This window comes from Simochromis diagramma, unplaced genomic scaffold (genome assembly GCF_900408965.1).
Source record: "Simochromis diagramma unplaced genomic scaffold, fSimDia1.1 OVJJ01000685.1, whole genome shotgun sequence".
Classification (NCBI taxonomy): domain Eukaryota; kingdom Metazoa; phylum Chordata; class Actinopteri; order Cichliformes; family Cichlidae; genus Simochromis; species Simochromis diagramma.
The window spans coordinates 14,714,347-14,729,860 of NW_024387477.1; the positions used below are offsets into that span (position 1 = coordinate 14,714,347).

The window sequence follows — 15,514 nt, forward strand, 5'->3', positions numbered from 1 at the left end:
CTCAACAAAAGAAGCATAGCGACATAGATTCAAGTGTAAGTGTGTGTTAAAATAAAAACTGTGCCTCACTGAAGGCTTTTCCCATTTTATTTCTATCAGAGCACCTTTATGCGGTTGGTTTATTATTCTCAACAGCTTTTCCCTCTGTAGGCCTGCGGGAACTCATGCACACCAGACTACAGCTTTTATTAATGACTTGTGCTTGCCAAGGTTTAGTACTAACTAGAGCCTGACCAATGCTGGGTTTTTAAGGCAGGTGCTGGTAGCAATTTGTAGTGAGTGCAAAATATGAATCTATTGGCCAATATTCATATAAATATATTTCAGGATGGTGGTACTTATGAGCCTTATCGATGATGAGGAGTAACCATTCCTCCTAACAAAGCTGTTTCAGTTCATTCAGTTCAGTTCAGCCTCGGTCGTTGTGTTCTTGGGCAAGACACTTCACCTACCGCCTACTGGTGTTGGCCAGAAGGGCCGATAGCGCGATCAAATTTCTCTTCGAGTGATTTTACAGCTCACTGCAGGTCAAAGAGTCAGGGCTCTGGCTTGGCCCTTTCAAATTTTATTCACATTTTAACGATTCAATTGTTGATTTACTTGTGTGCACTGGGTCACTGTTGCATCAGCAAACCCTTCCAAAGCTGCAGGCCATGAACTGTTGCTCTGACATTCTCCTGTAAAATTTGTAAACATATTTTTTTAAATTAATTGTTTCTTCAATAATTGCAAGACATGATGATGATGGGATTTGCAGTTCTGGTTTGTGAGAAATGGCAGCACATGAACTACCCTGAAGATAATACAAATAGTTCCTCTAATTCTGAGAAAGGGGTGAAGATGATGTCTACGATTAAAAGTAAGAAATCCGCTTTACCCGTCGATAAAAATCAACGACACGCAGCCACAGAAATAAATTTCTCGCAGAAATACGCAACCCTAGTCAAGATGTACAACTCCGAGATTTAAAAGGAGAAAATGCAAAAACCAACCCAAGCCTGGATGAGGCGGGAGCTAGAATCCGGGAAAACGAGAAGAAGCTGTAAAATGGAGGAGGCTTTATCTGAGATGCTAAAAATGCATGAGCAGACCCAGTTCAGACTAACCAATCAAAATTGAAGACCAGTTCCAATGGTCTTCAGCTAACTCTCTGACTTGCAGAGATCACCATAATGAGATATTTCAAAGCCCAACATCAAGACAAATATGGGCAGTCCTATATTTTAGGACTGCCCAAAGCTTAAGTTGTTTTGGATTGACATTCAAAAGACATTAAACAGTGTTTTTAAAAAACAAATACCTCTAAACTCTGAAACCATTTACCTTGGTTATGTTCCTTGCTTAATGCTGAGGAGGGCTATAAAGTTGTAGGAGTAAAAAGACTATTACTAGAAAATGGCTAAACCCTACCCCATCAACAATAGAAAATTGGCATGATGTAATATTGGAAATATTTAAAGCAGAAAAGTTGACATACTGTTGGAAGACGAGTTGTCTTATACTCATTCACAGGTGAAAAATCTCAGGGTTATGTCAGGTTCGGACTCTTCAAGAGTAAGATCTGAAATGGTGACTTCACATGGATAATAATGATTTTTCTTTGTTGTGTTTGCCAATCCAACAGATAAGAGTATCAATGGCGTCTTTAAAAGCAATCCTTCTCCCTGCGGTGTTACTCTTTGAATTAGAACCACCCTGGCGACCGTGGTATACATAAACTTGAAAACTTGTTATACTTTTATGCCTGACATTCACCTTAAATAGAGAATGTTGTTTTTTTAAAAGATCTGATGCTACTCAAACCAATCATGCTTCACAGATGGCACACTGTTTTGGTGTTGCAGAGCTAAAAAATTAACTTTTGCCTCAACAATTCACCGTGGTACATATTTTTCAAACTTGAAGGCTCCTAGAAGCTGTGAGATTTCAGCAACCAATCCACACTGCATGACATGGATCTAATAAACGTGGGCGGGCTATCAGGTTTGATGAATGTAAACTGTATGATGATAATACCTCAGGGCTACGACAAACAGTAGCAATGCCTCCACTATTTATTTCCATGCTACTTCCCCCTTGGCACAAAATTAATAACAACTGGAAGAAATGTCACAAATAAGGTGCTGTGGTCGAGTAATCCTGTGTCCTGTGTTTTCTTGACTTTACATGTCAGTCCCAGCTCCAAAGGTTTTGGGACACCATGTACAATGTAATGATCTTCAAAGCCCATAAACCCATATTTTATTCACAAAAGAACATAGAAAACGCATAAAATATTTAAAGTGGAACATACTACTATTTCATGAAAAATATTAGCTCTTTCTGAATTTGATGGCAGCAATACGTCTCAAAAAAGTTAACATGGAGTTGGAAAAGTAAGTGATATTAAAAAGAAAAAGCTGGAGCATCTTAGAGGAAGTTTCTCAGAAGAAAAGAAGTGCAGCGGTTCATTCATCTGCAAAAACCTGTCAACAAATTGTGGAACAATTTCAGAACAAGTTAATTTGATGTAAAACTGCAAAGAGTTTGACTATTTCATCTACAGCACATCATAATATCAAAAGTTTGAGAGAATCTGAAGAAATCTGTGTGTATAAGAGAAAAGGCTGAATATTAGTTTGGGAAATCCACCATCTTTGGATCAGGTGGGTTTAAACAGGACTGTTTAAACTGCATTTAAACAGGTACAACCGTATCATGGAAATCGCTACATGAGCACAGAAACGCTTCCAGAAATTGTCATCTGTCAACAAATGCAAAGAAGAACAAGATCCACGAAGGCCACCATCTTCTTTGGGTCAAAGATCCTTTCAAATGGACTGAGGCAAAGTGGGAAACTTATGTGGTCAGACAAATCGTAATTTGAAATTACCTTTGGAAAACATGCTCTGGACTAAAGAAGAGTTTTTATTATGGGGACATAATCAGATATTGCACACCTGGAAAGGCACCATCAGTGATGAAACGTATATACAGGTTTTAGACCAACATATGCTCCTATCTAGATGACGTCTTTTTTGGGAAAGGGCTTACATATCTCAGCAAGACAGAACTATACTGGATACTGCAGCTATTACAACAGCATGGCTTCATAGTAAAATAGCCCAGGTGCTGAACTAGCCTGCCTGCAGTCCAGACCTTTCACCATTTGAAAACAAAATGGAAAAAAATAATATGACAAAGAAGGTCCAGGACTGTTAAGCAGATAAAATTCTATATCAGACAAGAAAGGGACAACATTCATCTTCTAAAATCCTGCAGCTGGTCTCCTCAGCTCCCAGATACTTACCTGATGAAAAATATGACTTTATTATCAAGGATTTCAAAGTAATGTATATATAAAGTGAAATGAAATGCTTGTAGCGGTGAGACTAGTTCCTCATCCCGTCCACTGATATCTCCCTTTTCCCACTGATCCATTGTAACTCTTGCTTTTATTAAAGCTTCAATGACTGAAGTGAAAAGATCTAATAATAATCCTAAAAGCTGGCAATGCAGCAGCGTCGCCACTGAGGACATAACTAATGCGAACTGAACCTCAAATTCACTTCACTCAATTTTATTTTAGCTCAGAATCTTTATTTGCAGATCATGTTGATTTTATCACAGCATTGTGTTCATACAGTCATGTCAAAAGAAAGTTTTCACAGGGCTCTATGCGGTCCAGTGGAAAAAAACAAAACAAAACACAGAAATTACAAGGCTGGGTAGCAGCAAGGTGGTTGTAATCAAATTGACTTGGTTAACAGATCATCAGGATTGCTGGTCTGGAGCATTCAGATATACATTAGTACAATTCCACAATCGTTCTAGGAGTGGATGTCCCACTAAACTCAACCCGAGGTCAGACCATGAAATGCTTAGAGAAAATCCAACAAACCCAAAAGCTACATCTGAGGTCTACAAGCCTCAGTTAACATGTTAAATATGAAAATTAATGAAAGAACAATTAGAAAAAGACAAAAGAAGGCTTGTCAGGAGAAAGCGTCTTCTCTCTAACATGAACATGGCAGCATGGCTTAAGTTTGCAAAGCTGCATCTGAACAAACCACAAGATTTCTGGAACAATGTCCTTTGGAAAGATCAGACCAAAGTGGAGATAATAATGCACAGCGCCACATCTGAAAAATTCAAACTTCAGCAAATCAGCACAAACACCACATACCCACTGTCATGCAGACAGTTGTGAGATGGTGATTAGAGGTTGTTTTGCAGCCAGAGTACCTGTACCTTGAAGTCATTGAAAGAGTTCTAGACTCAAATGTGAAGCCATCTGTCTGGCAGATAAAGCTTAGCATCAAAGTTGGGTCATGCAACAGGACAATGATCCCAAACACAGCAGCAAATAGACAACAGAATGGCTGAGTAAGAATCAAGGTTTTGCTATGTCCCAGTCAAAGGCCAGACCGCAACCTGATTGAAATGCTGCAGAAGCAATAGTCAAGTTATTGCTGCTAAAGGTAGCTCCACATGTTACTGACTCATGGGGTGAACTTGGATTTTCATCAAACCACAAAGAGTCCTGTAAAACCAGAGGTTTTTACCTTGTTAAAGGTTCAAAACATATCATCATGTTATCACATGAAACGGAAAATAAACTGTTGTTTAACATTTTTCTGTTATGTTTATGGTTTGTTTTTAATGATTGTCAGAAGGTGCAACACTATGGATTGTAGGATGATATTTAACTCGTTTCCTTTTATAAAAGAACGATTGAAAGTTTCAGAGTTTGCTTGGAAACACTCCCTGTGTGACGTTCAACCACTGTTCAAGAGACCTAACCAAAGACATCACCACAGTTATTTAAAACTGGTAATCTTTCATCTAGAGCAGCCCAAATAATCTGCACCTAGTTGAAGACATGCCTCAGTGTTTTATTTTGTTTTTTCCAGCAACTAAGGTCAAATTATGGCTGATGGGAAACTTGTATGTGAACTTACTGCTCTCATATTTTATCTATAATTTCTACCCATACTGGTGGCATGGCACCTCTTTGAAGGCCTGCCGCTAAATTGTGTACAGATGTTGACGTCGCCCAGATAACGAAGTCTTTGATGATCCTCTGACTTTTCCTGAGGTTGACATTTGGGGAAGGATTGCCTTGACATTTGATACAAATATCCATTATGCCCACAGGAAAAATCCTAAAGACTTTTGATCTCCTGACTTTTGATGTAGTACAGCGAGCAGGTCAAAACTTTGTACTTCATGAAATATTATATCAGATTTGTTGCCACAAAAGTTGGCGATCCCCCTGTCCTTCCTGCATGTATCTGACATTTGAGGTTTTAAGTGAAATGTCATGATGAATACTGACTAGATTGTCCTAAAAAATTGGTACATTCTCTCTAACACAATGAGTTGTGTAACCCAGGAAATTAAAGACATCACACTCAGCTACACAGCTCATTTGGGTATTCTTTGCATGGCAAAACACTAATTAAAATGATAAACATTATACCTGCTAAACACCATCTATTAAGATCTTTTACCTGCATTTAAACATTGTCATTATCAGCTGAGAATTTTATCAATGTCACGACCTTATTTTCTAACTAGCGGAGCTCTTTTTTTTCTCTCTGACTTGATTTACTTGTGTGTCTCATGTGTTTTGATAACATGGTATCTGCAGCTCGGCTGATAATTCCCAGCCCTAATTAGGAGGATTGTAGTTTAGCAGATTACAATGCGTGATCCATTACTCGATACTTCCTGCCCTGAGAGTATAATCTTGTCACACCCTGACAGAAACTGAAGTATTCTTATTCTGCTCTCATCAGTCAGCCTTAAGAGAAAAAAAAAAACAGTTTCTGTTTCCTCGTCTTTAAAAAGATAAAAACCTGCCAGCATCTTTTTCCAAGCAGAAACCATGATTAGTATTCTTTGAAATTCCAAATAAAACGGACCAAGTTCTTTCTTATCTTCTAGGCAGACTTTAAAACACCTCTGACATGTTGTTTTATTCAACTCTTAGTTTGGCAGTCCATCTAGTGGCAACAATCACCTTTACATTTCATATAAGGGAAATTCACAATGAGTCAGTGGTACACGTGCATGTGACTTCTAAGATAACCACTGCCACCGCTACACAACTCTGCTGTCAAACATTTTATTGCATATTAAAGATAAACAGGAGGAAAAGCCCTGGAGACAAGCTGAAGTCCCTGGATACCAGAAGAAAAAAAGCACAAGCATATTACAATTATAATAGCAATTTTATGTTTCTGCTCATCTATGCAGAAAAGTCTGAATTGCATTAGAGCCGCAATAAACGAACGGTGTCCTTGAATGAAAAAAGGCGACAAAATATCCGTTAACAGCAAAACAAACTGCACGGGAAGGTCCTTCACAGCAGGCAGTAAGAAACTCTTGGATACACTATCTGTTTGGATGGCACCGTGCTACGAATTAGAAGCTACAGATTAACTGTAATCGATGGGCTTAATGCAGTGACCAAACAGAACAAATGTACTGGGCTGTGATCATTCACTGTGCCACACAGGACGCTCTCAATAGGATTAAGAGGTAACGTCAGATATAAAGTTATAGAGAGCCAGTCATATGCCAATGCTGGTCCACTAAATTAGTATTCATCCCATCAAACCTCGGCCCTGGAGCTATTGATTGCTGAATGCCAAGTGCTAAAGGCCAGTCAAATAAAAAGAAGAACTCAAGAAGAGTCTGAATGATCCCTCAAGACTGAAAACGGGAACTTGCACTACCTGGTTTAACCCAAATCTGAACCTGCAGGTCTCATCTCTCTGGGCTCTTGGCTGTGCATTTCAGAAATAAACAACTCCTTACTTCCATTTCAGTAAGTAATCAGTTTTACAGAAAATAGCCTTATATAAAACCAAATCTCATTATAAGGTTACAAATATGATGGATACAGGCTGAAAGTGCAGACTTCCAGCTTGGATTGAAGGGGTTCAATGTAAATATTTTATGAAGGGCTGCGGAATTACAGCCAACCCACTGTTTTCTGGACCTGAAATGTAGCTGTACAATTCACTCATAAGTTGTTGTTTTTGTTTGTTTTTTTAGGTGTGAGCTGTGTATATTATTTATTCATAAATTAAAAACCGGTGAACAGTCTGGAGTTGAGCCGTATTTGGTTGCCGTGGCTGTAAAACTATAAATGAGATCTTATGGAAGTGACACAGGCCATAATAACAACAACAATAATAGCAACACAAATCAAACAGGGAGGAATATCAACAGATTGGTGAATGAACTCACTGAAAACAAGAGCAGTGGATGATCGTGGAATCCTTTCCATGATTTAAAAAAAATAAAGTAAAACCCACAGCATCCAGCTTAGTGGGAAAAACAAACTCCCCAGCAGGTAGATATATCACACCATAATGTAGAGATTACATGGATCTGTGTGGCTTGCAATAGCACGAGGTCATCAGTTTTTATTGATGATGTGACAGGAGACAGATGGATGAATTCTGAAGTGAATAGAGTTACACTTTCTGCTTACACTCGCCCAACAGAAGCAAGGATGCATGGATGGTGTCTCACAGTACAGACTGACAGACTGTGAAGGCTACTAAGGGGTTTCTGAAGGTCAGAGTTTCTGCCACGGCTGAGTGAATTACCTCATCTTAACCCGACCCAAAATGAATTTCACTTACTGATGAGAAACTCAAGGCAGAAATACCCACAACAAGAACTGCAGTACAGGCCTGGTAAAGCACCACAAAAGAGAAAACCTTGGCTTCTGACTTCAGACATATCTGCAAAGCATTCCTCTCAAAGTATTAAGCATTAATAAGTAAGTAAATAAATAAATATAGTAATAAGAGTTAATATTTATTGAAAACTATTTTCATTTGCAGGGTTGCTTTTTGACTCCCCAAAAATAGGGGTGGTGCATTAAAAATAATTCTAATACCTCAAAATGGCAAAGAATTTCTTTAATTGTTTGCGTACTTTATGATTAATAGCTAATTAATGAATAATTAATAGCTACAAAAAACAATTGTACCAGCATCTAAAAAAAAAAAATAGGTGGACATAACTGTATATGCTTATTTTGAATTCAGCCATGTGGAGAAATGATAGCCACACGTCTGAACTAATCACAGATAATAAGCTGGATGCTCTTCTTGATTTTCTTGTTTCTCACTTTCCGTCTGTCAGGCTCGGAAAAGGCAGCATTTCTGCTTATTTCTATGTCTTTTTCTTTATGTGATAGAGTTATAGCCGAGCATACACCTCCAGGGGTAAAAAACAGAGCCGACACAGATATGACAAACACTGCAATCTTGAAGCCCGCCGCTTGAGGCTGCAACCTGCTGACCAAGCCAGTTACCCATTTTAAAATTTAATTGAGCTAGGTCCTTCAAACGTGTTTGGTAAATATCTGCTGCTATGACTATGAATATGAACAACGGGGCTCGCAAAATCGCTAGCCCGACGTCCCGGGGCTAGCGATTTTTCCAGTCGGGCTACCAAAATCTATCTCTGCCCTGCCCGTCGGGCTATTGTAGGAAGGAAAAATCTATGTCAATGCTTTTGCATTCTTTCGGAAATGTAGCTGGGTAATTATGTCATTGGCATCGATGAGCCACTGTCAATATGTGACATATTGAAATCGCGTTTGAATTTGCGCTTGTTTTTTGCTTTCACTTTGCAATCGCACGAACTGTGAATGGAGAGCGACAGCACTGATTGGTGAGTGACGATAATTTGCGCACCAATTCCTCTGACATCGTCTTATCAATCGTTAGCTTACTATGCAAACATGACAAGTGATCCTCCCGCAGCTTAAACATGTGAGAGGTTGATCGCGCAGAGAATCGCTGAGCGTTATGTGTGTGTGTGTAAAAGCAGCAGGATATATATTTTAGTTCTGCTGAGCCAAATAAGACAGGTCAGGGTGAAGAAGTGACAGCCAAAGAAAAGCTTACCACAAAATGGAAAAGTTATGACAAATCAGACTATAAGGCAAAAAGAAAGTGCAGCTTTATGGTTTCATGGACAAAAGAATTCCTGTGGCTGCAAAATGACGAGCTAAATAATAACCAGGGCTGCACATAAGTGGTCCGCAGGTGCGCATTCGCTGTCAAAATAAAAAGAGCGCACAAGATAAGAAGTTGCAACGCGTGTTTGCGTACATAGGATTTTCTGGAGGAAGACAGACATTTGTTTAGAACTCTTAAAGATGTCGAAGAAGATTTTGAAATTTTGCGAGCCCTGAACAAGTTAGCATACAATAATGGATCCCCCGAATTTACAGACGTCTGATCTATGACCACAGATTTGGAAGCCTGTAGAAATCACAATTCTCCATGTAGGGGACTGCCGTTTCATTCACAGCTTCTCATAAGCAAACCACGTGGCATTTAAAAAAAATAGAATTTAAATCAGGTGAATGCTTTCACAGATATTAAAGCCTGAATATGGAGAAGAACACATTTTCATCCAGCTTCAGTGTGAAGTTCCCGGGTATCACTGTGTACCAAATTCAAATGAACATTTTCAGAAATAGCAAGTCTGTTAATATTATATCCAAAATTTTTGAAGAGGTTCTCTCTCATTTTCATTTCTATTGAAATATCTTTTACCACTAAAATAATAAGAATGTGGGCCTGATATTTTGTATTTATCCTATTAAGAGGTGTATCTTTCCCTGAGAATTTTTTCATCAGGCTAATCTTAGATGGTCATGTGGGAGACATTTGAAGAGCTGATTTTCTGTTTTACATTTACAGGTTTTTATGTTAATCTTTTGCACACATACACCTTTTCATAAAGTGGTGAAACCTTACTCATCTTTTACTTTTTGAATAATCTATCTCTGTGGGATCTGGGATGATCTTTTTTGTAGCCAATCATGTTACTAATTAACTAATTTGGCTGTTAAAAAAATGGAACCAAGTATACATTTTATTAGGCATTACACAGCTTTTCCAGTGTTTCATTGCCCTTTTCCCAACTTTCTGACATGTATGTTACATTGATATGGTGGCTTATCATTTCAGTAAGATAATATCTCCAGGAAAGTCACATGGCTTCCCAGTCTTGTGTGAAAGAACTTGACTGGTCCGCTCGGAGGCCTAAAGTCGGGTCCATCCATCACCTTTAGATCGACCGAAACATCAATGCCATGTAGTCCAACAACAGCATCCTACCCTACAGATGCTCATGAGGCTTAAATGGAGCAAATCTATCTCATTTAATAAGATGCTCATGTTTTGTCAAACAGCCACATAGCGAGTGACAACTCCTGCCAAACTCATAAGAAGCCACCATGCAAAAAGGAGACAGTTAATGAGCAGCAGCTCTCATCTGCATTGTTTTAATGATCGTGTTTAATATCAGGGAACTCGACTACTAAAACAGCACATGCCCATCACTGTGGCTCAGGTTTAAACCGGGACCTTGTACTTGAATAGTGATGACTCCCGGCCCTCCAACACTCTGCATGTATTATCTCTGCTTGCCTGTGATCAAATCCCAGGGAGGCAGTTTTCTTTACTGGCTCTTCTGAATTACATTTCCCTCGCCCCATCATCTTCGACTGGCAAGACAGAATGTGTTACAAACTGCTTGTACTTGGAATAAATCTAGAAAAAGTAACAAACAACAACAATGACGAATCAGCAGCAGAGAGGGTACTTGAGAAATATATTAATAAAAGTGAAAACAGCACAGACTCCGCATTATTTTCTGATACATTTTGCAGTCGGGGAGCTTGTTTTATATTTTATGGCTACACCACAGCCATTTTTTCCTGGTATCAAAGCACAACACACATCAAAACCACCGACTGGTGTCTTAAAAAGCATGCTAGAGTTAGACTGCATGTTCAGCTAGAACTAATATCTTCGAATTCACAACAGGATGTTGTAGGTTTAAGTGGCAGGATCTGTGATTTGTGTGGCCTCATTAGACTTCCCCGTGTTGTGGACGCCTCAACGCGGAAAAGTAATATTGGAGGAGGAGGAGAAGTAGTACAGCTACACATCTCGATGATTACACACAGGAGAAGCATCTCAGCCATCTCCGGGTGTCATGTGGATACACACAGCTCTGACATTATAAAATTCATTCTTCAGAAACTGCAAGCCAAGTGTGACAGCAGCCAGAATGTGACAGTAAACAGTCTGAACTCTGAAGCCATCTGCCCCTCTGGGTCTGAGCTCCCGTTGCAGCTGGACCTAACAGTCACAGTACTGAGGAAGTATCATTAATATATAACAGCAGAAGCGGGTGGATGCTTAGTGACCTCAAAAACACAGACCAGAATTAGCAGAGACTGAATACCTACAAGAAACCTGCAGTTACTGCTGATACCCACCACATATCGGTCGTTTATTACTTAAAACAATCTTTAATCTCAAGCAGCAGATAGCTGAGTTTCACTTTTTTTTTGCAATTTAAAGAGAATCCCTTTAAGTTTTCAGGGACAAAGGAAGAACAGTACGACTCTAATATCGATCAGCAGGTTCCAACCAGGTGAGGAAAGACAAAAACTAAACCCAGCCAGAGAAAATTCTTTTTTAATCTTATATTGTTCTGCATGAAAAACTACTAAAAGAAAAAATATAAAACGGCAGATGATGGGGGGGGGAAAAAACTCTCTCTGGCTGAACGACTCTTGGAAGTGCGATGAGCCAATTCAAACCTCTGATACAATGGATCAAAAAGCCTTTAAAAGCTTTTCATGACCTGAATATTCTGGGCTGCAGTAACAGCAACTAAATTTTAATGCAAGGCGGGTTAGAGGAAATATAATCTTATCATTACCTGAATCGAAGTTCTTAGGTTAAGATATGATCTGGAATGATGCATCCAAGGAGGTGAGTGAAGGTAGTGAAAATGGACATAAGCACAGCTTTTAATGTCACATAATTTATTAGCTTTTCAACCACAGTTGCAATTTACAGTTAATTACAGCTACTTTCACCTGCTCCCTTATTCACAACAGGTCACCACAGCCTGTTGGGTGAATGTGTATACCACTGCACTATGAAGTCACTAAGAGTTAATCACAGCACTGTGCTGTAATAATTGCTGAAACGAAGCAGTAATTATCTGTTTTTTAGCTTCATGTGTGCATTCTTTTTTCAAAAGCTGGCTATGAACTCGGACTCAGTTAGAAATGATTAAGAAACAAGCAGGCTTCGATGTTCACGTAATTAAGGTGGGTGAATAGGGCTGTGCGATATGACCAAAATCTCATATCCCGATATAAGAATTCTATCGTCTGATAACGATATAAATCACAAAAATGTAACATTTTCCTGTAAATTCTGTGAATCTCGGGCAGCTCGACTTGCGGGAAGTGTTTCCAGCTGCGCGTCATGTAGCTGGAGTCGAGTGTTTTAACCGATGCATGAAACGATATATTTTTAGACATAAGTTGTAACAGCCGCCGTTTTCTTTGTGAGTATTTATTACACGGCGTGTTGCGGGGAAAAGCCTGTTCTAACGTTTGAGTCTAAGGTTTATTTTTTAGCACCTGGCGGCTCTTTTTTAATTCTCGTCCGTAAATAATCTGCTCTTTCACGTGATTCAGATTATTTTGAAAAGTCTCAACAGGATCTTGAGCTTTATTGTGAAAGGTTTATGTGGAACATAAACAAGCGGACACTTGATGGTGTTACCGTCGTTGTTGCTAACGACAACGCATAAAAACAGGCGCTTGTCCGTCAGTAGTGTGGTTATATTAAATATAAGAGAAAGAGAGAACTTTAAGAAATTAATATAGCCACTACAGTGACCATCAAAACGGTGAAAAAAATATTGCCGTAAACAGTTTATTTTGCGACACCACGAAACAAACGATAGCGTAATCGTCATCCGATATCGTTATATTGAACAGCCCTATGGGTGAATATAACACTTAATAGGACAGACCCTCCTGATGAAGGGTTGTAACATGCAAACTTCAGTCCCATGTGTATGAATAAGAGGGCATCCACTGTAAGCAACAACTGTGGCATGAATTTCAGCCAGGGTACTTTGTTTCCTGTGTTTCTCTACAGCAATGTTTCCCCTGGTGACACATTAAGCTACTCTAGGGGAATAACACTGAGTGAAACTAAGTTAAATATCTATGATTTATCATTTATGTAGGGAAAATTCAATAACTGAGTTTGGGAAAGCTATTGTGTGAACTTTTGCCTCGGAGAAATGTAATTTGGGTCATTCTTTACTGTTAATAACTGATATATTTTGTGGGGGCTGAAGGGCACGAACATTTGAAGGTGGCATTGGCAGGAAAAGATTTGCGAAACATTCATCCAAAGCGCTCTGAAGGACTATCTTCTTGTTTGATATGAGAGACAGCGGCATGGCAACGAAAGCAAACCTCGCCATAATATGCTTCTGCACCTCAGACAAATCCTCCACCAGGCAGAAGAAGTCAAAATTAATTACATTAAACTCCAACTGCAACACAGTGACACATTAATGAATCAATAATTATGATCGAGTAATATAATGTGGACGATTAAACAAGGATGTTTTCCTTTAGGTATATTTTTATTCTTTTTTTTCCTCTTACTTCAGTAAGATTAAAATTGGTATTTATAATCTCACCAACATATGTTGGTAGATTGTAGATTGCTGCCAATGAATGCTGTTTTTTAACCCTCCCCATTCAAGTGCATAACTGTAGCTATAGTGGCCACTCTAGGACAAACAACAATATCTGCCATTTATTTCAGAGTGTAGGCTACCAGCCTGCTGTTTACCTCAGCTGTTAATATGTGTTCATGTCTTTGCTCTAGATGAGCTTGTAAAACTTTGTGAAAGGAGCACGAGATGAGTCAGTGAGGCTCACTTCTGTCTAATAAGAGCGACACTGATGTGAGTCGTTCAGGAACTTCCTGAACTTTTCTGCAGGTAAGAACCATGGTTTTTGCCTCTGTTAGCTCTTAGTTGGCTGCTGGATCTAACACTGTTAAACTTGGACACTTGGTGAATAAACTCTCATAAGATGTGAAAAAGTAATCAAATTGTTTATCAGAGGGAGGCCTAACATTAGCTGGAATAATGTTAGCTTATAACCAGCTCTTATTTCTGTTTAGCCAGCTCACAGCTGGAGACAGAGGGGTTGCATACCTAATCTGCTGACAATATAAGGAATAAATAAGCATGTGCAGTATGCAGGTTTTTGTGTGTTAGAGCCATGACTTCAGTTCAGGAGAATAGGCTTGAGGTGAGGAGGAAGATGATGATATTTTATCTAGATGCCTCTGGCTGTGTCTCTTTGCTTAGCATTTTCCCTTTTTTGGAGAAGGGGACCCCTTCAGAGACGATAAAACATGCCTATGATCCTTCATATTGTAAATATCAAGGTGCAGACCTTGAGTAGCATTGAAGGGACCATTAATGCTACTCATGCTACCATGAAGGGAATTGGTCTCTATGGCACATAAATGCATATGAATTCTCTTCTGCTCCGCCTTGGGCATGCTATGTATGTGGCTGGTCACATAAGTAAAAAACGTGATTAGGCAGAATGGCGATGTCCACTGCAGCCATTCAGTCCATCTTCAGACTCTTTTTGGTTGCCAATTTTCACAAATTGCCAACAATGTATCAAAACTCCCCCCCCATATGTCTCTCCCTGGTTTCCACGTGTCACCCCATTGATAAAATCTGTTTGTGCCACCAGAAAATCATCATCTACCCAAAACACTTAAAACACACGAAATGAAATCCAAGAAGAAGAAAAAAATAGCCAAACTTTCTACGCAAAGTCAAAAGTAAGAAACTTCATATTTCCAAGGTCCTTCATTTGGATATGCTAACATCTTTAGATATCTTGTAGTGTTGCCACTTAATAGAAGACAGCTGATACAGATACCGGGATATAAGTGGCTCCCATTGATTTACAGGATCTAGTTTTTGACCGGTGATCTGTCCACAGCTGTTAAACAAGCAGATGCTTTAATATTAGCGGGAGCTTCAAAGCATTGGTTTTAGACTCCATCCTATCATTTTAATAAATCAAACAACGCGATGACGGGCAACTGTAACCCCGAAAAGCCAGAAATGAGCGTGACGCAGAGCAGCAGCAGCACTTTGTGACCACAGACTGACCGGACAGCCGAAGCTACAGACACATATCAAACATCGTCTCTGCTTTAAACCTCATTAGCAGGTCAAACGGCGCCGTGTTGAACCCAAACGAAACGGGAAAAGCCACACTGTCATCTTACCTGTTCCTTGTCATGTACCTTCACGCCGTCAGCAGCATCCTTCAGGGCGCAGACATCTTGGATTACTGAACATCGCGGGCTGTTTGCGCCTGCTCATCACGGCACTGCCACCTGCTGGACGGGAGGAGCTGTAACAGCTGGGGAAACCGGAAAGACTGTTTTGCTCAAGGGTATTTCAGCAAAGTCAACGCAATCTCCCTTATTTATTGCACATCCAGCATTAGGTGGTACGTGGTTATCGATACTGACACTTTTAATTTTTAAATGTAGTCAATTATTCAAACAAAACATCAAATTTTGAGTCCCTGTATACCAGCTTTCTCTAAAAA

The 15,514-nt window shown here is 39.4% G+C and overlaps 1 protein-coding gene across 1 annotated transcript in view; it reads right to left on the reverse strand.

Moving 5' to 3' along the window:
* The window catches only part of mrpl11 (mitochondrial ribosomal protein L11), a 58,190-nt gene extending 42,874 nt beyond the window's left edge, over positions 1-15,316 (reverse strand). Inside the window, exon 1 of the mRNA XM_040015296.1 lies at positions 15,186-15,316. The gene's annotated coding sequence lies outside the window, so the exon portion shown is untranslated. The remainder of the gene's footprint in view (positions 1-15,185) is intronic.
* Positions 15,317-15,514: the final 198 nt, after the last annotated feature.